The sequence below is a fragment of the Bufo bufo genome, chromosome 4 (assembly GCF_905171765.1).
Source record: "Bufo bufo chromosome 4, aBufBuf1.1, whole genome shotgun sequence".
Taxonomy (NCBI): domain Eukaryota; kingdom Metazoa; phylum Chordata; class Amphibia; order Anura; family Bufonidae; genus Bufo; species Bufo bufo.
In genome coordinates this window covers 511,388,120-511,410,900 of record NC_053392.1, presented here as the reverse complement: position 1 = coordinate 511,410,900, position 22,781 = coordinate 511,388,120, and the positions used below count along the sequence as shown (strand labels likewise).

Genomic DNA, 22,781 nt, shown 5'->3' with positions numbered 1-22,781 from the left:
AGCCCTGGTCTCCTTCCTGCAGAGCGGTGCCCACTTCCAGCCTGAGCCCAGCTGCCCAGAGCACTGATCCTGAGCCGCTGGAGTCTTCAGAACTGGAAGTATTTACAGTCATTCACTGTACTCTACCGAGTGTGGATTTTTTGTGTGTGTGTTGTGATGGAGGGCGTGATTGCCTGCTAAGGTGTGGGAAGGCGGGATCCAGGGGGCCCAAGTAAATTTTTGCCCAGGGTCCAATCAATATTAAAGATGGCCCTGGGCGTTGTGGTTCCATTCTGTGAATTGGCGACCACAATTTGCGGTCTCCAATCCACGGGCAACATCCATGCAGCAGCCGGGACGGATCCCGACCCATTCAACTTGAATGGGTCCGGGATCCATCCGTTCCGCAAAAAGATAGAGCGAGTTCTATTTTTTTGCGGAACGGAAGCACGGATCGGAACCCCATTGTCACTAGAGAACACTATCCTCAGCCTCGAATGGCAATTTATGAGAGACAACAGCAGAAACATTTATTGGCCCCTTAAAGGGAACAGCGGAAACAGCGTTTCATGTCCTGCTGGTGCAGGTTACACGCTGGATTCTGGCTACACTCTACAAACAGATGACGACTTTCAGGCACAGACTTTGATCTGTCATAAATGACACTCTGTAGACATATTACTGCAGTTAGTGCCTCACCTAAATTCCAAATGAAGTCATTGCATATCTCTTGGCACAAGATTACGCTTCGTTACCACTACACAATGGGAACAGTCCTTTCTTAAACCTTTACTCCACCAGCAGTTCATATCCGGCAAAGAAAAGACGTCCCTTTGCTTCTTGTCCTCTTCTGATGGCAATATGAAGGGGGGGGGGGAGTGTAACTAAAGGGCAGTGTCTTATAGGACAGTGCCGGGGGAAGATTTCAGAGGCAGAAAGTGCCCCTCGGCGGTTTATGCCCACCACTTTCCTGAGCTTTAATGCAGCGAGGAAAGTAAGGAGGGGGAGGGGGATGCCTCCTGGGACACATATTCGTTTTATAGCTCTGTGGGGGAGAGTGGCGTTTGCAAAGCCGTTGGTGTAGGCGCAATGTGGCATAGACCTCTTAATAAATTTGGCGCATTTCCAGGCACTCCGTTAGCGAGACTTTCAAATCTATGCCAGCTATGAGCTGGAGTAGATTTAAACCATCATTGATGCCAGTTTCTGCCGTAAATGATCGTAAATCCGGCGGGTTGTGGGAGGCCACGCCCCTCCTGCTAAGTCCCACCCACTTTCCCCTAGCACTTTTAACCACCTCCCATCACACTAACGCCGATAGGCGTCAGGACGGTGGTGCTCTCAGGTCTCGATGACGTCAATAGGCGTCATCTCGTGAGACCCGAGATTTCCTGTGAACGCGCGCTCACAGGATCGCAAGGTAAACAAGTTGATCTACAGCCTGCCAGCAGCGATCATTCGCTGGCAGGCTGTAGATGTGATTTTTTTAACATCAGAAGGGTATATTAGACGCTGTTTTGTTAACAGCGTCTGATATACCTGCTACCTAGTCCTCTGGTGGTCCCTTTTGCTTGGATCGACCACCAGAGAACACAGGCAGCTCTGTAAGTAGCACCAAGCACCACTACACTACACCCCCCTTGTCACTTATTAACCCCTTATGAACCCCTGATCACCCCATATAGACTCCCTGATCACCCCCCTGTCATTGATCACCCCCCTGTAAGGCTCCATTCAGACGTCCGTATGTGTTTTGCGGATCCGCAAAACCCGGACACCGGCAATGTGCTTTCCGCATTTTGCGGATCCGCACATCGGCAGAACTATATAGAAAATGCCTTTTCTTGTCCGCAATTGTGGACAAGAATAGGACATGTTCTATATTTTTGCGGAACGGAAGTGCGGACCCGGAAGTGCAGATCCGCAATTCCGGATCCGAGCGGGACAAAGTCTGTCCCCATAGAAATGAATGGGTCCGCAATTCCGTTCCGCAAAATGCGGAACAGAATTGCGGACGTGTGAAAGGGGTCTAAGGGTCCCTTATCACCGCCAGTTAGTTAGCTACTTGTTAGGTAGTTAGCGCCCAGCCCACCGCACTGCAGTCACTGATTAGGCGCTGATTAGCGTCATCGCTGTCGCTAATCAGCACTAGTACTATTTAGTATCTGTAAGGCCCCTTTCACACGGGCGAGTATTCCGCGCGGATGCGATGCGCGAGTTGAATGTATTGCACCCACACTGAATACCGACCCATTCATTTCTATGGGGCTGTTCACATGAGCGGTGATTTTCACGCATCACTTGTGCGTTGCGTGAAAATCGCAGCATGCTCTATATTCTGCGTTTTTCACGCAAGTCAGGCCCCATAGAAGTGAATGGGGTTGCGTGAAAATCGCAAGCATCCGCAAGCAAGTGCGGATGCGGTGCGATTTTCACGCACAGTTGCTAGGAGACGATCAGGATGGAGACCCGATCATTATTATTTTCCCTTATAACATGGTTATAAAGGGAAAATAATAGCATTCTGAATACAGAATGCATAGTAAAATAGCGCTGGAGGGGTTAAAAAAAAATTAAAAAAAATGTAACTCACCTTAATCCACTTGATCGCGATGCCCGGCATCTCCTTCTGTCTCCTTTACTGAACAGGACCTGTGGTGAGCATTCATTACAGGTCAAGGACCTGTGGTGACGTCACTCCGGTCATCACATGATCTTTTACCATGGTGACGGATCATGTGATGACCGGAGTGACGTCACCACAGGTCCTTGACCTGTAATGAATGCTCACCACAGGTCCTGTTCAGTAAAGGAGACAGAAGGAGATGCCGGGCATCGCGATCAAGTGGACTAAGATGAGTTAATTTATTTTTTTATATTTTTTTTTAACCCCTCCAGCGATGTTTTACTAAGCATTCTGCATTCAGAATTCTGTATTCATTAACTATGTTATAAGGGGAAATAATACAATCTACAGAACACCTAACCCAAGCCCGAACTTCTGTGAAGAAGTTCGGGTTTGGGTACCAAACATGCGCGATTTTTCTCAAGCGAGTGCAAAACGCATTACAATGTTTTGCACTCGCGCTGAAAAATCGCGGGTGTTCCCGTAATGCACCCGCACATTTTCCCGCAACGCCCATGTGAAAGAGGCCTAAGTGATCAAGACTGATCGCAATCAGATCTATATCAGTACATTAGGGTCACCTTAGGCTCTACAAAAAATGCAATATTCGCCCGATCAGGCCTGATCTTGTGCGCACACTTGCGTTCGTTCAGTCCGCCCCACCGCAGTGACAGAATTTTTTTTTTCTGATCACTGCAAAAAAATCGCAAAATCGCTGCGGCGCTATAAAGATCACTTTTGAGCTTTTTGGATCTTTATTAGCGATTGCAGCTTTTTTTTTTTTGCACATTTTTTGACAGAGATTTTTTCATCCACATTGATCGATGCGAATGAAGAAATCTGTGCCGTTTATCTTTTCTTTCAGCCCAGAGGCTGAACGAAAATAAAAAATCACATTACCCGTATGCTCAATATAAGGCCTCATGCACACGACCGTGCCATTTTTTGCGGTCCGCAAACCGCGGATCTGCAAAAAACAGAAGGCGCCCGTGTTGACCTCCGCAATTTGCAGAACGGAACGGGCGCAGGCAATATAAATGCCTATTCTTGTCCGCAAAGCACGGACAAGAATAGGACATGTTATATTTTTTTAGCGGGGCGGTGGAACGGAGCCACGGATGCGGACAGCACACGGAGTGCTGTCCGCATCTTTTGCGGCCCCATTGAAATGAATGGGTCCGCATCCGAGCCGCCAAAACGGCGGCTCGGATGCGGACCCAAACAACGGTCGTGTGCATGAGGCCTAAGGGGAATAGCAGAAACTCCTAATGCTGGCCATACATGTAATGATTGCGGAGACCCTCAAATGCCAGGGCAGTACAAACACCCCACAAATGACCCCATTTTGGAAAGAAGACACCCCAAGGTATTCGCTGAGGGGCATATTGAGTCCATGAAAGATTGAACTTTTTGTCACAAGTTAGCGGAAAGGGAGACTTTGTGAGAAAAAACTAAAAAAAATATCAATTTCCGCTAACTTGTGCCAAAAAAAGAAATCTTCTATGAACTCGCCATGCCCCTCACGGAATACCTTGGGGTATCTTCTTTCCAAAATGGGGTCACATGTGGGGTTTTTATACTGCCCTGGCATTTTAGGGGCCCTAAAGCATGAGAAGAAGTCTGGAATCCAAATGCCTAAAAATGCCCTCCTAAAAAGGTACTCGGACTTTCGGCCCCTTTGCGCATCTTGGATGCAAAAAAGTGTCACTCATGTGGTATCGCCGTACTCAGGAGAAGTAGGGCAATGTGTTTTGGGGTGTATTTTTACATATACCCATGCTGGGTGAGAGAAATATCTCTGTAAATTGACAACTTTGTATAAATAAAATGGATAAAGCATTTGGATTCCAAACTACTTCTCACGCTTTAGGGCCCCTAAAATGCAAGGGCAGTATAAATACCCCACAAGTGACCCTATTTTGGAAAGAAGACACCCCAAGGTATTCCGTGAGGGGTATGGCGAGTTCATGTAAAATTTTATTTTTTGTCACAAGTTAGTGGAATATGAGACTTTGTAAGGAAAAAAAAAAAAAAAACAATTTCCGCTAACTTGTGCCGAAAAAAAAAATCTTCTATGAACTCGCCATGCCCCTCACGGAATACCTTGGGGTGTCTTCTTTCCAAAATGGGGTCACTTCTGGGGTATTTATACTGCCCTGGCATTTTAGGGGCCCTAAAGTGTGAGAAGTAGTTTGGAATCCAAATGCGTAAAAATGCCCTGTGAAATCCTAAGGCCCCTTTCACACGGGCGAGTATTCCGCGCGGATGCGATGCGTGAGTTGAAAGCATTGCACCCGCACTGAATACCGACCCATTCATTTCTATGGGGCTGTTCACATGAGCGGTGATTTTCACGCATCACTTGTGCGTTGCCTGAAAATCGCAGCATGCTCTATATTCTGCGTTTTTCACGCAACGCAGGCCCCATAGAAGTTAATGGGGTTGCGTGAAAATCGCAAGCATCCGCAAGCAAGTGCGGATGCGGTGCGATTTTCACGCACGGTTGCTAGGAGACAATCGGGATGGAGACCCGATCATTATTATTTTCCCTTATAACATGGTTATAAAGGGAAAATAATAGCATTCTGAATACAGAATGCATAGTAAACTAGCGCTGGAGGGGTTAAAAAAAAATAAAAAAATAATTTAACTCACCTTAGTCCACTTGATCGCGATGCCAGCATCTCCTTCTGTCTCCTTTGCTGAACAGGACCTGTGGTGACGTTACTCCGGTCATCACATGATCCATCACATGATCTTTTACCATGGTGATGGATCATGTGATGACCGGAGTGACATCACCACAGGTCCTGTTCAGTAAAGGAGACAGAAGGAGATGCCGGCAAGTAGACTAAGGTGAGTTAAATTATTTTATTTTTTTTAACCCCTCCAGCGCTATTTTACTATGCATTCTGTATTCAGAATGCTATTATTTTCCCTTATAACCATGTTAGAAGGGGAAATAATACAATCTACAGAACACCGATCCCAAGCCCGAACTTCTGTGAAGAAGTTCGAGTTTGGGTACCAAACATGCGTTTTGCACTCGCGTGAGAAAAATCACGCATTACAATGTTTTGCACTCGCGCGGAAAAATCGCGGTTGTTCCCGCAACGCCCGTCTGAAAGAGGCCTAAAGGTACTCATTGGAATTTGGGCCCCTTTGTGCACCTAGGCTGCAAAAAAGTGTCACAAATGTGGTATCGCCGTACTCAGAAGAAGTAGGGCAATGTGTTTTGGGGTGTATTTTTACATATACCCATACTGTGTGTTAGAAATATCTCTGTAAATGACAACTTTTAAGAAATTTTTATACAAAGTTGTCAATTTACTGAGATGTTTCTCTCACCCAGCATGGGTATATGTAAAAATACACCCCAAAACACATTGTCCTACTTCTCCAGAGTACGGCGATACCACGTGTGACACTTTTTTCCAGCCTAAATGCGTAAAGGGGCCGAAAGTCCAACGAGTACCTTTAGGCTTTACAGGGTTGCTCACAATTTAGCCCCGCCCAAAATGCCAGAACAGTAAACACACCCCACAAATGACCCCATTTCGGAAAGTAGACACCCCAAGGTATTCACTGAGGGGCATAGTGAGTCCGTGGGAGATTTTTTTATTTTTTTGCCAGAAGTTAGCAGAAATGGAAACTTTATTATTTTATTTTTTTCCTCAGAAAGTGTCATTTTCCGCTAACTTGTGAATTTTTTTTTAATCATACATAAACTCACCATGCCCCTCCGCGAATACTTTGGGGTGTCTTCTTTCTAAAATGGGGTCATTTGGGGGGTATTTATACTATCCTGGCATTCTAGCACCTCAAGAAACATATAAAAATATTACAACCCCGCAGGATGCTATTACAGTGCTGCCCCTACTGCACAATAATATTACAACCCCGCAGGATGCTATTACAGTGCTGCCCCTACTGCACAATAATATTACAACTCCGCAGGATGCTATTACAGTGCTGCCCCAGCTGCACAATAATATTACAACTCCGCAGGATGCTATTACAGTGCTGCCCCTACTGCACAATAATATTACAACCCCGCAGGATGCTATTATAGTGCTGCCCCTACTGCACAATAATATTACAACCCCGCAGGATGCTATTACAGTGCTGCCCCTACTGCACAATAATATTACAACCCAGCAGGATGCTATTACAGTGCTGCCCCTACTTCACAATAATATTACAACCCCGCAGGATGCTATTACAGTGCTGCCCCTACTGCACAATAATATTACAAGCCCGCAGGATGCTATTACAGTGCTGCCCCTACTGCACAATAATATTACAAGCCCGCAGTATGCTATTACAGTGCTGCCCCTACTGCACAATAATATTACAAGCCCGCAGTATGCTATTACAGTGCTGCCCCTACTGCACAATAATATTACAAGCCCGCAGGATGCTATTACAGTGCTGCCCCTACTGCACAATAATATTACAGCCCCGCAGGATGCTATTACAGTGCTGCCCCTACTGCACAATAATATTACAAGCCCGCAGGATGCTATTACAGTGCTGCCCCTACTGCACAATAATATTACAAGCCCGCAGGATGCTATTACAGTGCTGCCCCTACTTCACAATAATATTACAACCCCGCAGAATGCTATTACAGTGCTGCCCCTACTGCACAATAATATTACAACCCCGCAGGATGCTATTACAGTGCTGCCCCTACTGCACAATAATATTACAACCCCGCAGGATGCTATTACAGTGCTGCCCCTACTGCACAATAATATTTCAACCCCGCAGGATGCTATTACAGTGCTGCCCCAACTGCACAATAATATTCCAACCCCGCAGGATGCTATTACAGTGCTGCCCCTACTGCACAATAATATTACAACCCCGCAGGATGCTATTACAGTGCTGCTCCTACTGCACAATAATATTACAACCCAGCAGGATGCTATTACAGTGCTGCCCCTACTTCACAATAATATTACAACCCCGCAGGATGCTATTACAGTGCTGCCCCTACTGCACAATAATATTCCAACCCCGCAGGATGCTATTATAGTGCTGCCCCTACTGCACAATAATATTACAACCCCGCAGGATGCTATTACAGTGCTGCCCCTATTGCACAATAATATTACAGCCCCGCAGGATGCTATTACAGTGCTGCCCCTACTGCACAATAATATTACAGCCCCGCAGGATGCTATTACAGTGCTGCCCCTACTGCACAATAATATTACAAGCCCGCAGGATGCTATTACAGTGCTGCCCCTACTGCACAATAATATTACAAGCCCGCAGGATGCTATTACAGTGCTGCCCCTACTGCACAATAATATTACAACCCCGCAGAATGCTATTACAGTGGCTTGCTTGCACAGAACAGGAAGTCCCAACACATTATTAAGTCTAGTGGCCAGTGTGAACACTGCATCATTTTTGGTATTCTCTTTAAACATAGATAGGAATATATAAAATTATAACAAAAATCACCAAAAAAGCTAAAGAAATATTTTAATATAAAAACATGATTTAAAGGGCATCTGTCAGCAGATTTGTACCTATGGCTGACCTGTTACATGTACACTTGGCAGCTGAAGACATCTGTGTTGGTCCCATGTTCTTATGTGCCCGCATTGCGGAGAAAAATGATGTTTTAATATATGCAAATGAGCCTCTAGGAGCAACTGGGGCGTAGCCATTACACCTAATGGCTCAGCTCTCTCTGCAACACCCACATCCTCTGCACTTTGTTTGAAAGAGTCAAGTACTGAAAACATCATCAGAGAAATCCGAGCCTCTAAGTGTAATGGCAACGCCCCCGTTGCTCCTAGAGGCTAATTTGCATATATTCAAACACCATTTCTCTCCGCAATGCGGGCACAAATGGACATGGGACCAACACAGATGCCTTCAGCTGCCAAGCGCACATGTAACAGGTCAGCTAGTGTGATAGGTGCAAATCTACTGACAGATACCCTTTAAACAATAAGTCATTTTCAGATGACACATTCCCTTTAAGCAATTTACTTATAGATTTTTTTAAGTTGCTCCAACGGCGGAGTTGCACTTTAGATTTACTATCTGAACTCCGCAGCAAGAAATAGCGCTTCCAGACTGTTACTGAGCGGTCTAAGAGATTACAGAACTAGAGTGAATGTTTTGGGAACTTGGCTGGTATACGCCGTATACTGTATATATACTGTACACACTGGTTCAGACCTTTCATGGGAAAAACTGTGTGTGGTTTTGGCGGTAGGGAGCACATTGCAAGAATCGTGACAAAAAAGGCATCCTCCCGATTCAGAAATGCACTTTTTGCGTAAAGAAGCTGCTAACCTTTCAGAAAAGTGTATACACTTTTTTAAAGGGGTTATCCATCTTTTTTTTAACTCATGCTGCTTAGGCTGGGTTCCCATATGCGCTGTGAACACCGGCAGTCTGCTGGCATAGCCGGATACCACCGTGCACTGACTGTAAAGGGATCCGTCCGCTTTCCGTGCCGGACAAAAAATAGTGCGCGTGTTTTGGTTTTTTTTGTCCAGCCAAAAGCCGGCATATATGGCAGACTGTTCCTGCGCCAGAATAGACTGCCGGAGTTCACAGCGCCTAAGTGAACCCAGCCTTACAAGTATCACATTGATAATGATGTCAATGTCCCTACAGGGTCAGCACTGCGCCCCCCAATGTAATTAGGCTCCTGGCACAATGTATGGCATGTGATCCAGACCTGACTACAACCCACAATGTACACTGATTGTGCCTGCGCAGTCAAGCAGCTTCAGACACTTGACTCCGCAGACGTAACTCGAATTACATCGGGGAGCGCAGTGCTGGCCCGATAGCGACATTGACATCATTATCAATGTGATAGTTGTAAGCCACAGGGACATATTAGTAAAAAACAAAAACAAAAAAAAACAAAACTTTATGGTTAAAAAAAAATATATCAAAAAATCCAACGTCTAAGGCTTGTCTGCTGTAGACCAGGCATGCTTAAAGAGGACCTTTCACTAGTGTACAAACTAAAAATGAACTATATCAGTGGGCAGAGCGGCGCCCAGGGGTCCCCCTGCACTTACTAGTATGTCTGGGCGCCGCTCCGTTCGCCCGGTATAGGCTCCGGTGTCTGCGCTCCCTCTGCTGTACTGGACTGATTTTTTGTATGAGGCGTGTCCCTTGCTGCAGCGCACAGCTCATAGCCAGTCAGAGGGAGCGCAGACACCAGAGCCTATACCGGGCGAACGGAGCGGCGCCCAGACATACTAGTAAGTGCAGGGGGACCCCTGGGCGCCGCTCTGCCCACTGATATAGTTCGTTTTTAGTTTGTACACTAGTGAAAGGTCCTCTTTAACCTGCGGCCCTCCAGCTGTTGCAAAACTACAACTCCCAGCATGCCCGAACAGCCTAGAGCAGGGCATTGTGGGAGTTGTAGTTTTACGACAGCTGGAGGGCCGCAGGTTGAGCATGCCTGCTGTAGACAATCTCCCTCTACACAGACCAAGGATCAGAACAATCATCGGGTGGAACATTTGTACGACTGCTTGTTCCCAATAGCAGTCCTGTGTAAACGTGTCGCCGATCATAAATTGAACAAGCAAAACCCCTGATAAGTGGATCACAGGGTGACCCCCTGCTGGGTTCTCAGTGGTCACCCCCGCTAGATCCCTCACTGATCACCTGTAATCTGTGGGGGATCGATTTCCCAAGTGTTCAGATTCCCTGTAGAGCCACCACAGGCAAAATGTAAGCATAACAGCTCATGCACACGGCTGTTCAGTGCACTGGGGCACGCAACTTGCGGTCCCCAATGCACGGGCAACGTCTGTGCGGCGGCCGGGACGGATCAAGACACATTCAACTTCAATGGGTCCGTGATCCATCCGCACCGTAACAAAATAAAACACGAAGAGAAACCCCGCAGAAGCACTACATGGTGCCACTGTGGGGTTCCGTGTCTCCGTTCCGCACTGCACCCATTCACCGTTATGTGGTGCAAAAAGGCTGGGGCCTGTATATTGCAGACCCACTGTTTGCAGGCGCAAGGCTGCATTCACACTTCGGTTATTTGGTCAGTTATTTCGATCAGTTAGGCCTCATGCACACGACCGTTGGTCGTTTCCGCGTCCATTCCGCCGATTTTAGCGTTTCTGATGCTGACCTATTCATTTCTATGGAGCCGTTGAAAATGCGGATAGTTCACCGTTTGTTATCCGTGTCCGTGGTTCCAGTCCGTCAAAAAAATATAACCTGTCCTATTCTTGTCCGCGAAAAACAGTCAATGGGACCGCCAAAAAGGCGGATGCACAACCTTCTGTCATCTGTGTCCGCTTTTGTAGAATCAGTTACCTGGTGACCAGCATATATACCAGTATCCTGGGTGGGGATATTAAAATTACACTTTTTTTTACCTTCCTTTTTTTTTGGCAGTCCGCCCCAAAAAACTGAAGACACACGGAAACACAACGGCAACGGACAATGAAACAACTGATCCCCAATTTGTGGACCGCAAAAAAAAAAAACTGTCGTGTGCATGAGGCCTTATTGTGAGCCAAAACCAGGTGTGGGTCAAAAACACAGGACAGGTGCAATTCAAATAAGTACACTGATCTTAGGCCTCTTACACACTTGCGTTGTCCGGATCCGTCGTGTACTCCATTTGCCAGAGGTGCCCGCCGGATCCGTAACAACGCAAGTGAACTGAAAGCATTTGAAGACGGAACCGTCTTCAAAATGCGTTCAGTGTTACTATGGCACCCAGGACGCTATTAAAGTCCTGGTTGCCGTAGTAGTAGTGGGGAGCGGGGGAGCAGTAAACTTAAAGTCCGTGCGGCTCCCGGGGCGCTCCAGAATGACGTCAGGGCGCCCCATGCGCATGGATGACGTGATCCATGCAATCACGTCATCCATGCGCGTGGGGCGCCCTGACGTCACTTGGAAGCGCTCCGGGAGCCGCACGGACGGTAAGTATACTGCTCCCCCGCTCCCCACTACACTTTACCATGGCAAACAGGACTTTAGCGTCCTGGCAGCCATGGTAACCATTCAGAAAAAGCTAAACGTCGGATCCGGTAATGCGCCGAAACAACGTTTAGCTTAAGGCCGGATCCGGATTAATGCCTTTCAATGGGCATTAATTCCGGATCCGGCCTTGCGGCAAGTGTTCAGGATTTTTGGCCGGAGCAAAAAGCGCAGCATGCTGCGGTATTTTCTCCGGCCAAAAAACGTTCCGTTCCGGAACTGAAGGCATCCTGAACGGATTTCTCTCCATTCAGAATGCATGGGGATAATCCTGATCAGGATTCTTCCGGCATAGAGCCCCGACGACGGAACTCTATGCCGGAACACAACAACGCAGGTGTGAAAGAGTCCTTAGTAGGCGTCACTACTGGTTTTGGATCACAATAACTGATCTAAATAACTGAAGTGTGAACACAGCCTTACCAGTATATAGTTTTCATTCAAATCGATGGGTTGACCATTTAATGAACTGGCATGTCACGGCCTCCGTCGCAGGAGACTCTGGGGGAGATTTATCAAAACTTGTGTAAAGTGGAACTGGCTTAGTTGCCCATAGCAACCAATCAGATTCCACCTTTCATTTTTGGAGCAAATAGTGGCAATGAGGAGAGAAAGGCGCTCACAGGGGGAGTATGCCAAGTAAACACTATATCCAAAGATAGGGAGAAGTGGTTTGCTCACCTACTTGAGTCGCACCAAATTGGGCGCAACCACAATTAAGGCCAAATGGAAATGGTTGACGGTTGGTGCAGCCTGAACTTGTCCAATCACCTTGGGTGGGAGCTAGGGATCGACTGATATTGACTTTTTAGGGCCAATACCGAATTTGTGAACTTTCAGGCCGATAGCCGATAATTTATACCGATATTCTGGTAAAAAATTCCTACACAAATCTGCTGAAAATTAATATGTTTATTGTTAACGTGTATTTATTTTTTAAATCTTTCATTTATACATAATATTTTTTGTTTTGTTTTTTACTAACTTTTAGCCCCCTTAGGGACTAGAACCCTTGTCCTATTCACCCTGATAGATCTCTATCAGGGTGAATAGGAGCTCACACTGTCCCTGCTGCTCTGTGCTCTGTACACACAGCAGCATGGAGCTGAACATGGCAGCCAGGGCTTCAATAGTGTTCTGGCTGCCATGGTAACCGATCGGAGCCCCAGGATTACACAGCTGGGGCTCCGATCGGAGGAGCAGGAGAGAGGGGATCCTGTGGCCACTGCCACCAATGATTGATACTGGGGGCGGGGGGCGCACTGCGCCACCAATGTTTTTAATACTGGGGTGGGGGTGGGTTGCGCACTGCGCCACCAATGATTAATACTTGGGGGCTTAGGGGGGCGCACTGAGCCACCAATGAAGAGAAATCTCTCATTCATTCATATACAGGAGGCGGGAGCTGGCTGCAGAATCACCTAGCCGGCTCCCGACCTCTATGAGCGGTAGCTGCGATCCGCGGCACCTGAGGGGTTAACTACCGCGGATCACAGCTACTTGTCATAGAGGTCGGGAGCCGGCTATGTGATTCTGCAGCCAGCTCCCGCCTCCTGTATATGAATTAATGAAAGACTTATCTTCATTGGTGGCGCAGCGGCCACAGCCCCTCCCCTCCTCTTGTCCTCTCTCCTGTCATTGGCGGCAGCGGCAGCACCGGGGGAGGGAGACACTGCTTCCTTCTCCCCTGTGCTGCTGAGGGAACACAGAGAGCGCTGACAGCATCGCTCTCTGTGTTCCCAATACGTTATCGGAATATCAGCAAAATAGATGCCGATACCAATCAAAATACTGAATATCGGCCGATAATATCGGTAAAACCGATAATCGGTCGATCCCTAGTGGGAGCCACACCGCTAATCCAGTACAATAGTACTAGAAGAGCGTCGGACCATAGGAGTCAAGCGTGTGGACAACAAGGGTCGCACATTCCCAACCAGTTGTCAAACAAATTTCAATTTATTCCATGACGACGTGCTCCTTTGGAAAATGAAAGGTGGAATCTGATTGTTTGCAATGGGCAACTAAGCCAGTTCTACTTTCCACCAGTTTGATAAATCTCCGCCTGAACTAACAGATGGGGGTTTCTCATGATGCAGCCAGTCCGTGACATCAAACATCCAGAGAACAGCTGTTTCCACTGGTGCACGTCCGTCTGAACTTCTAAAGTGAGAACAATGTGCGGACAGCCCCCTGTCAAAGTAAACGGCCCTATTCAATAGAAAGACCCCTGATGCTTAGCTAATGGGGGTTGGTGTCTTATTCTAGCAGGAACCCATCCCCCCACGCAGTTCATTGAGGCGGCTGACAAGAGACAATACTTTTGTTAGGTTCGTTTACATTTTATCCTGTATTATTTTAGCAAATTTCAAAAAACTTTTTGCAAACAAGAGAGAACTCCAGTTAGACTGGGTTCACATCTGCATTGTCGGAATTGCCACCAGATACCACCGTGCACCACCGGATCCCCATTCACTTTAATAGGATCTGGCAGTAATCTGGCCGATTTCCAGAATATATGCAGACTTTCTCCGCTCTCCACAGACTTCTATGTTCACCAACTGTAACCTGATCCCTCAGTGAGGTGATAAATCTATCTTCATCTCTGCTTTCCTGAAGACGAATTTTATCAGTGAATTGATGGCTGAAGGCTGTCCAGGCATGATGGTAGTTGTAGATTTGCAACAGCTCGAGGGCCGCAAGTTGGGCATCCCTGGTTTAGACTCCCGACGATCAGACCCGTATCCCTTAGGGCTCATTCAGACGGCCGTATGTTTTGTTCCACATTTTTGCATCCGTTGTTCTGTCCAGGGGCCCCGCAAAATATATAGAGCATGTCCTATTCGCACATGACCAGAATATTTTGGACATTAACCAACAAGAGAGATACACACTTCTTTATGGGATTGTGTTGGAGATTTTTCACAACTTTTTGAAAATATTGGTGTTTTTTATACTCTATTTTTGGATCACCACTTTTTTTTTTTTTTTTATATTTTCTTCACCATATTTTTCATTGCGGTCACTATTTGTATACCAATTGCCACTTACCTTATCCAGATCATTTTGGTCATTCATTTATGCTGCTATTACTGTGACATCACATTACTGCTATCAATTTATGCTGCTGCTTCCTATATAAATATATATATATATGCTGCTATTATTTTATTCATTCTATATATTTTAATATTTAATTGATACATCAATGATACCAATAAACCTTATAGTTGATGCCATAGTGTGAGTGCTCGCTTACTCTATCTATTACTGCATGTCCAATACTTGTCTGCAATTGCGGACAAGAATAGGCGTTTTCTATGAAAGTGGCGGCCATGTGCGGTCCGCAAATTTCGGGACGCACATGGGCCGGTATCCGTGTTTTGCGGATCTGCAATTTGTGGACCGCAAAACACATACGGCCCTCTGAATGAGCCCCTATGCTGTGGATAAGGGATAAATCGATGTTATGGGAAAAGCCCTTTAAGTCGGTCCTACACCTTTAAAAAGTAGTTTCTCCCAACCCTCCTATACACATGTATATTTGGCCAAAAAGTGTCAACGAGGGGAAGGGTCCTCTCCTGCATAACGGAAACGGGACGGATCCCGTTATGCAGGCCATAGACTCTAAAGGCATTCCGTTATACATTCCGTCATAGAATTGCGTTATGGTCCGTGGTAACGGAATCCATAACGCAATTCTGCTTTTACCACCAAAGAAAGCGCAAACGAATCTCAGAACATGAAATTCGCTCATCCCCAATCGCAATGGCGGTACCAGATCCCTCACATGAGCACAGCAGCACCCATCGGACCCTGTTGACTATAATGACATTTGTTGAGTTTCCAGCATGGTTTCCATCATTTTACCGGACAAAATAGTGCTGATGAAATTCGGATGTGAACATAGCCTTATGGTATATCTGACACCCAGTTTCTGGCTGTGTGTTCCAGCAAGGAATCAATGGCAAATGGTTGGCAACAAACAGGGCTAACTAGCTAACCACCCTGTTCCTCCCCTCTTGGTAGGAGTGGACTGGACCTGCTTCCTGCCAGGAGGAGGAGGAGGAGGAGGAGGTCCTGTCTAGAGTCCGAGGAGAAAGGAAGCACACTACAGAGCTCCTGCTCCTAAAGAGGATTCTCCAGAGAGATCAACTATGTTCAAGCCTCAAGTAAATTCTTCAGTACTACATTTCCACTTCACCCATTTCTCGGGAATCAACGGCCTGAGGGAATACACTGTGACACAACACTTCATCGGGGCCACTACCACTCCCATCCTCTGCAGCGGCTCCTCTGAGGATCACTGCAGATTCCTAATGAAAAATCACGTGGATGTTAACAAGGAGTTTGAAAACCACAATGCTTTGCTCTGTGGCCACTAAGGGATTTCTGCGACTGAAAATCCGTTCCATTCACCTGAATGGGGCTCGCAGAAATCCGTGCGCTTCCCACCAAAATATTCCCATTCAGATGAACAGAGCTGGTTTTCAGTCTGCCACGTGTGACGGCCTCCTAAGGGTGCCCACGCCCTGAGACATATCTGAATGTTTAATGTATTGTTTCGCTCATGAGCCAAGGCAACTAGGGCTTGGTATGTGTGCGCTGTGAAATGAGACGCCTAAAGCTATTAAAGGGGTTTTCTGGGGATAGATATTGATGACTCCTCCTCAGGACTATCAGATCGTGGGCGTCCGACACCCCTAAGGATCAGCTGTTTTGGGCAGCAGCTGGCACCTGTGTAGTTTCCAGCACCGATGTACTGTAGCTCAGCTTCCATTCACTTGAATGGCGGCCGACTGGCAGTACGCCGGCACAGCCGCTAGATAGTGGATGGAGCCGTCTGTTCACTGTAAAGTTTTTGGCACCAGCACTTGCCAGAAACAGCTGATCTTTAATGGTGCCGGGAATTGAACCCCCAGGATCTGATATTCATGACCTATCGGGAGAAAAGGTCTTCAATATCCAAGTCCCGGAAAACCCCTTTAAGATCAAGTGAGTTTGAGCATTCTCAGTAGAGATGAGCGAATGTCTGAAATTCGTTCACGCTTCGTTTGGGTGGTAAAAGCAGAATTGCGTTGTGGGTTCTGTTACCACCGACCATAACACAATTCTATGATGGAATGCCTTGAGAGGCATTCCGTTATTCATTCTGTCATAATAGAAGTCTGCACCGCCCCAGCCAATGACACTTCAGCGGTGATGTGGCCACAAAAAGAAAGTCACTGCTGAAATCAGTCATTGGCTGGGGCGGTGCATGTGACCATGACCATGGTCAGCCGGAGGTAAACAGTGCCAGGACCGAAAGATGGAGAGAACGGAGGCAGATCGGATTATCGGAGCGGCGGGGAGCAGGTAAAGTATAAATCTTCCGTTTCAGGGGCCATGCAGCAAGAACTTGTTAAATAATCTTTTTTTTTTTTAAACACTTTAAAGGGAACCTGTCAGTATGAAAATGCAGTGTAATCTGCAGGCTCCATATTATAGAGCAGGAGGATCTGAGCCAGAGGTCGCAATAACGCCTGTACAAGCGTCATAGACGCCTGTTCAGGCCATTTTACTCCCTGGAAAAAGTCTAAGGTGGATCGATACGCCTTAGACTTTTCCCTGCCATTAATCAGCGCTGTGAACGGCGCAGGCAGCGCAGCGCAGCGATGCTGCTGCCTGAAACAGCCAATAACAAGGCTCCTTACAGTAAGGAGCTTTGTTATTGGTCAGTTTGAGCCGGTTGCCAGAGCTTATGGCACACCGCTCTGAAGTGAGGAAGGAGGCGCGCGATCCTCACTGGCGGGGTAAGTGGCCTTGCGGTGAAATTTAGTGGGGGTCCCGGATCTGAGCGCCTGGTTTTCCTCTATAATGATGAGTCTGAAGCGCTCAGCCGAGCGCTGTCTCTTTTCCCTGCTGGGTGCGGTACTAAAGACGGCCTCAATAGAAGGTCTAGGGGACCGTCTTCACTACCGCGCTCAGCAGTGAGGAAAAGTGGCTGAGCGCTTCAGACTCCTGCCTATTGAAGTCAGCGGGGGTCCCAGCGCTGGACACGCCAACAGGAGACCTCCATACAACCTCCATAACGGACAGACCTGTCACCTGTAGACCTCTACCTATGTCACTTGTCAGCTTTCTTATGAATCCATCAAGGATTTATTGCAGCATGTTCCATCAGACGCTGAACTAGGAATATTGTTTACTATAAGGATTTCTTCTGTAATGCGGAGCCGCATGGCGGCACATGGTGCTACAAGGACTGCATGTGGCCATTTACAGCCTCCAGGACATAAGGTCCCTCTGCCAAGCGCATGAAGTCTTCGCTCTAAGACTGTATAATCCAATAACCACAGCGGTGGTGGCAATTTTGTGGCATGAGATAGGGCAACAGGGTCATGGAAGACGAACTGCCCTTTATAGCAAGATCAAGCATGACACAAAAGGACAGCCTCTAGATCAGGGATAAGCAACCTCCGGAACTCCAGCTGTTCTGAAACTACAACTCTCAGTATCCTCCTTTCACTTCTTTGGGAGTTGCAAGAACAGCTGAGCAAGTGTGCATGCTGGGAGTTGTAGTTTCACAGCAGCGCTGGAGTGCCAAAGGTTGCTGCTCCCTAGATCAGTGGTTATCACTGCGTGATGTCATCATCCAGATCCACAACATGTGACTGTGGCGGTGCAAGGTATGTGCCCGGGTCTTTCGCTTGTGCCCTTGGCACCAGCATTCACCACCAACCATTGTGCCTGTGTCCCGCTCCGCCAGTGCCTCAGGTCTCTTCAGAGTCTACAAACAGCCCCGGTGGCACCAACATACCCACCTGAGAGCTCATCTACAAGAACGTAACTTTGGTGGGCAGCAATGGCCACGTGATGGATGGCATACCCCAGTGACCAGCGGCACAGAAACAGCAGCAAAAATTAAAGGAATTGTCCCAAGATCAACACTTATTTACCTATCCATACTTGACCCAGAGAACACTAGACCATGGTAACCAAGGAGGGGCCCCCAGCGATCATGTACTTGAAGGGGAAATGTCTGTTTTAGTAACGACTTGCATTTCCCATGCAATAACAATTCTGGGGAGTCAATTCTTGTGACTCTATATTGTACCATTCCTCTATTATTCCCACTAGAACTTATGAACGAATTGCTAGTAGTCTGCAATAAGGGTCCAGCTGGATGTTACCTGTTGACAGCACTGATTGAATAATGTCAGGCTGTGCAGGGACACCCCATCTGGACCTTCACTGCAAACTGCTAGCAAGTCATTCATAACTAATAACAGGAATAACAGAGGAATTGAACAACATAAGGTCATAAGAATAGATGCTCCAGGATTGTTATTACATGAGGGGGGGTGGGGGAAGGGGTGCAAGTAGTTTAAAGACAGGTGAGAAATATCGATCTTAGGACAAACCCTTTAAACCTCATAAAATCACCTCAGTGGTACCGACCCCTCAGCGCAAGTGACCTCAGTGGTACCGACCCCTCAGCGCAAGTGACCTCAGTGGTACCGACCCCTCAGCGCAACAGTGACCTCAGTGGTACCGACCCCTCAGCGCAACAGTGACCTCAGTGGTACCGACCCCTCAGCGCAAGTGACCTCAGTGGTACCGACCCCTCAGCGCAAGTGACCTCAGTGGTACCGACCCCTAAGCGCAACAGTGACCTCAGTGGTACCGACCCCTCAGCGCAACAGTGACCTCAGTGGTACCGACCCCTCAGCGCAACAGTGACCTCAGTGGTACCGACCCCTCAGCGCAACAGTGACCTCAGTGGTACCGACCCCTCAGCACAACAGTGACCTTAGTGGTACCGACACCTCAGCGCAACAGTGACCTCAGTGGTACCGACCCCTCAGCGCAACAGTGACCTCAGTGGTACCGACCCCTCAGCGTAACAGTGACCTCAGTGGTACCGACCCCTCAGCGTAACAGTGACCTCAGTGGTACCGACCCCTCAGCGCAAGTGACCTCAGTGGTACCGACCCCTCAGCGCAAGTGACCTCAGTGGTACCGACCCCTAAGCGCAACAGTGACCTCAGTGGTACCGACCCCTCAGCGCAACAGTGACCTCAGTGGTACCGACCCCTCAGCGCAACAGTGACCTCAGTGGTACCGACCCCTCAGCGCAACAGTGACCTCAGTGGTACCGACCCCTCAGCACAACAGTGACCTTAGTGGTACCGACACCTCAGCGCAACAGTGACCTCAGTGGTACCGACCCCTCAGCGTAACAGTGACCTTAGTGGTACCGACCCCTCAGCGCAACAGTGACCTCAGCTAAATTTTAAATTGTCTAAATTTGCAATTTATGCATGGAAGACAGTTCTCGAATACTGGTAATGGTTTCCCTGCATAAATAGCAACCCCTTAATGTTATGTAGGCCTTCGTATTAACTATTTGAATTACTGTAACTTTCGTACTCCTCATGGGCTAAAAATACTCCTCAAAAATGGTAAGAGGAGTATTTTTACTCTTCCAGAAAAAATGTAGCGCAACCTCTATTCTGAGCAGATTCCTATACAGTTTTATGGGAAAATATTCAGTAAAACATATTTTATTCACTGAAATCCCTGCTTTTAATGCTTAGGAGTCACACAGGCGGTCGGATATCTACCGTATCTCCTAAGCAGAGATTTAAGTTAATACAAGCTATACGGAGTCCTTTCCCATAAACCTATACATCAATCTGCTCTGCTCCTCCTGCTCTATAACCTGCTATAGATCGCACTGCATTTTCAAGGTTCCTTTTAAGACATTTATTCATTTCAATCTCAATTCCTGTATCACTCCAAAAAAATAAAATAAATGCCAAACCCCCCAACCCCTGACGTTCAGTGTGAACAGGATACATGTAGCAGTCAGGTGTCATCCTGAAGGCTGCCCGTCCAGTTCTGTAGGATTGCTGTACAGTGGAGGGGATCGCAGATGACATACACATGAATCAGGCTATTATCTGACGTCACCATTGCATGAAGTGACATGATCGGGCAAGATCACTTCCTCAGACGGCAAAGTCGACTTGGCAGGAGCTGCTCGGCTTTCATCTCCACCTGTGACATGCATCCACAGAGCGGTATATAATCACTCCAGGGCGGATGGCGGATTAAACTCCAGGAGCAGTCATCGACGTTTTAACTTATGAATAAACTATATATATATTTTTTAAATCTACCCTTTTTTATATCTATTTCGAGCCTGCCTGGTCAATTATAAGCTATAATGGCTGAGAGTACATGTATATGACAGTATTATATCTCGTATGGCTCCGAAATTCACAGCCCCCAGAACACCATGGGTCCATACCTCGTCTTCTTGTCCCCTAGAATACTGTGCCTCCTGGGGGCACCATACTGTGGTACATACTGCCTGTAGGTTCCTAATTACAGATTCATAGGAACACTGTGCGGTGCCATGCGGGGTTCACGCCTATGACGTTAACGTCTGCAGAACTTTTTGTACATTTTTTATTCGTTTCTTACACTGACCGTGCCCGCCTGCCATCAAATACCGCCATATACTGAAAACTGTCAAGTAGAGATACGGCTTTCTCAGCTGCCGTCGTCCAGTACAGTGATCTCTACCACACTTGGGGCCGTTTCTCCTGATCTGTGAAGCTGTTTCTATTAAATCTGTCCTAGGGCAGCCGGGTGACATCCCATATGGAGAGGGCTCCTGCTTGGCATAGCTATATCATGGCATGACTGGGCAGATTTGCCATTCGGGAATTTGGGAAAGATGGGTGATACCTACCTGTAACGACCGCTATAGCGGTGACTACCCAGCTTTCCCAGAAGCAGATATAACAGATAAACAGCGCTGCCCGGTGTTTAGTCTATGGCGTCACAACCACTTAGGCTGGCACAGGGGTATGGGGCATCTGACGTGACCTCCCATTAAAGTGGCACAATTTCAATTCACTTCTATGAGTATGGCTGTGGCGCGGCGCAGATGGCACCCCTATCTACAACTTTTGGTGCCCAGCACAGCCTGATTATACCAGCGGGGGGGCACAAGTCACCATCTAGCCAATGCCATATGGCTGCCATTATACCACTGCTATAGTACAGGTAACATACAGGTGTCAGAAGTTGTAGGACAGGAAGAAACTGCATTAGCCTAAAAACCTGGAGGAGGATGACTGTCAGCTCTGCGGCAGAGGAGAACGTGTGTGAATAAGGCTCTACACACAATGCTGCCAGTCACTGCCACAGTCATGGCACAGACATGCCCAGCACACCTTCTTACCTGGTGCCTGTGCCCGCTACGATCCGCCCTGTGCCCGGTGTAGACCTGCCGAGACTGGAACCGGCAAAATGAAGTGTCCTCTCCCCGGAGACATTCATAAGAAGCAAGTCTCAAGTAGCGACGCCAAGGCGCATGCGCGTCTCCCCCGTACCTCCCCCATTACTTACAGGCTGCTCTCACCCCGGGCAAGACGAGGACAATAACAAGCAGGAGGCCGGGAGGGGGCACCGTCACGTGGTGGGGCTATTGTCTGCCTGCAGTTGGGGTCTACCGGGGGCGCCACACGCTGGATGTTGCCCACTACAGCCATGGTCACTGTCTGCTGCCCAGAGAACCTCCACTGATTATACTCCAAGGGAGAGAATGGGATCCTGCCAGGGTGGTAAGGATTACATCAGATTAGAAATAGAGATATTAGATAGATTATATTAGATGGATAGATAGGAGATAGATAATAGATAGGTAGATGATAGACAGATGGTAGAATAGATAGATATAATATAGATAGATCTGAGATAGATTAAAAAAAGAAAAACACTCCCAAGTCCGGTGAAGGGTGATGGACTCACTTTTAATCACCCCAAAGGTAATGTTTCAACCAGGGACGTTGCTAGGGTCTCAGAAGATCCAGGGTCCAAGACCCAATGCATATGGCCCCAGTCAACGCCCCCTGCCCCCGCACTAGCACTGAAGACATTTTACTTGCTGCATAGACACTATCAAACATACAGGAGTATACAGCAGCACATACCTCCCACATCCAGAGCCTCCGAATTGGCGTCTCGACTGATCTCTGTCATCATCTTCTACATTAGGTCATGACAACTTGTCTCAGCCGCCTCATCTCTGCAGAGTGTGACACACAGACATCTTAGCCAGTGATGGCCAGTTCGCCGTGTTCGCCCCGCGAATACATGCGGGCTGCCATCTTAAATC

At 47.5% G+C, this 22,781-nt stretch overlaps 1 protein-coding gene across 2 annotated transcripts in view; it reads right to left on the bottom strand.

The window, feature by feature from the left end:
• The window catches only part of RIN2 (Ras and Rab interactor 2), a 173,728-nt gene extending 151,802 nt beyond the window's left edge, over positions 1-21,926 (bottom strand). For both annotated transcript variants that reach the window (XM_040429688.1, XM_040429689.1), the window contains exon 1: positions 21,846-21,926. The gene's annotated coding sequence lies outside the window, so the exon portion shown is untranslated. The remainder of the gene's footprint in view (positions 1-21,845) is intronic.
• Between the last annotated feature and the right edge of the window lie 855 nt (positions 21,927-22,781).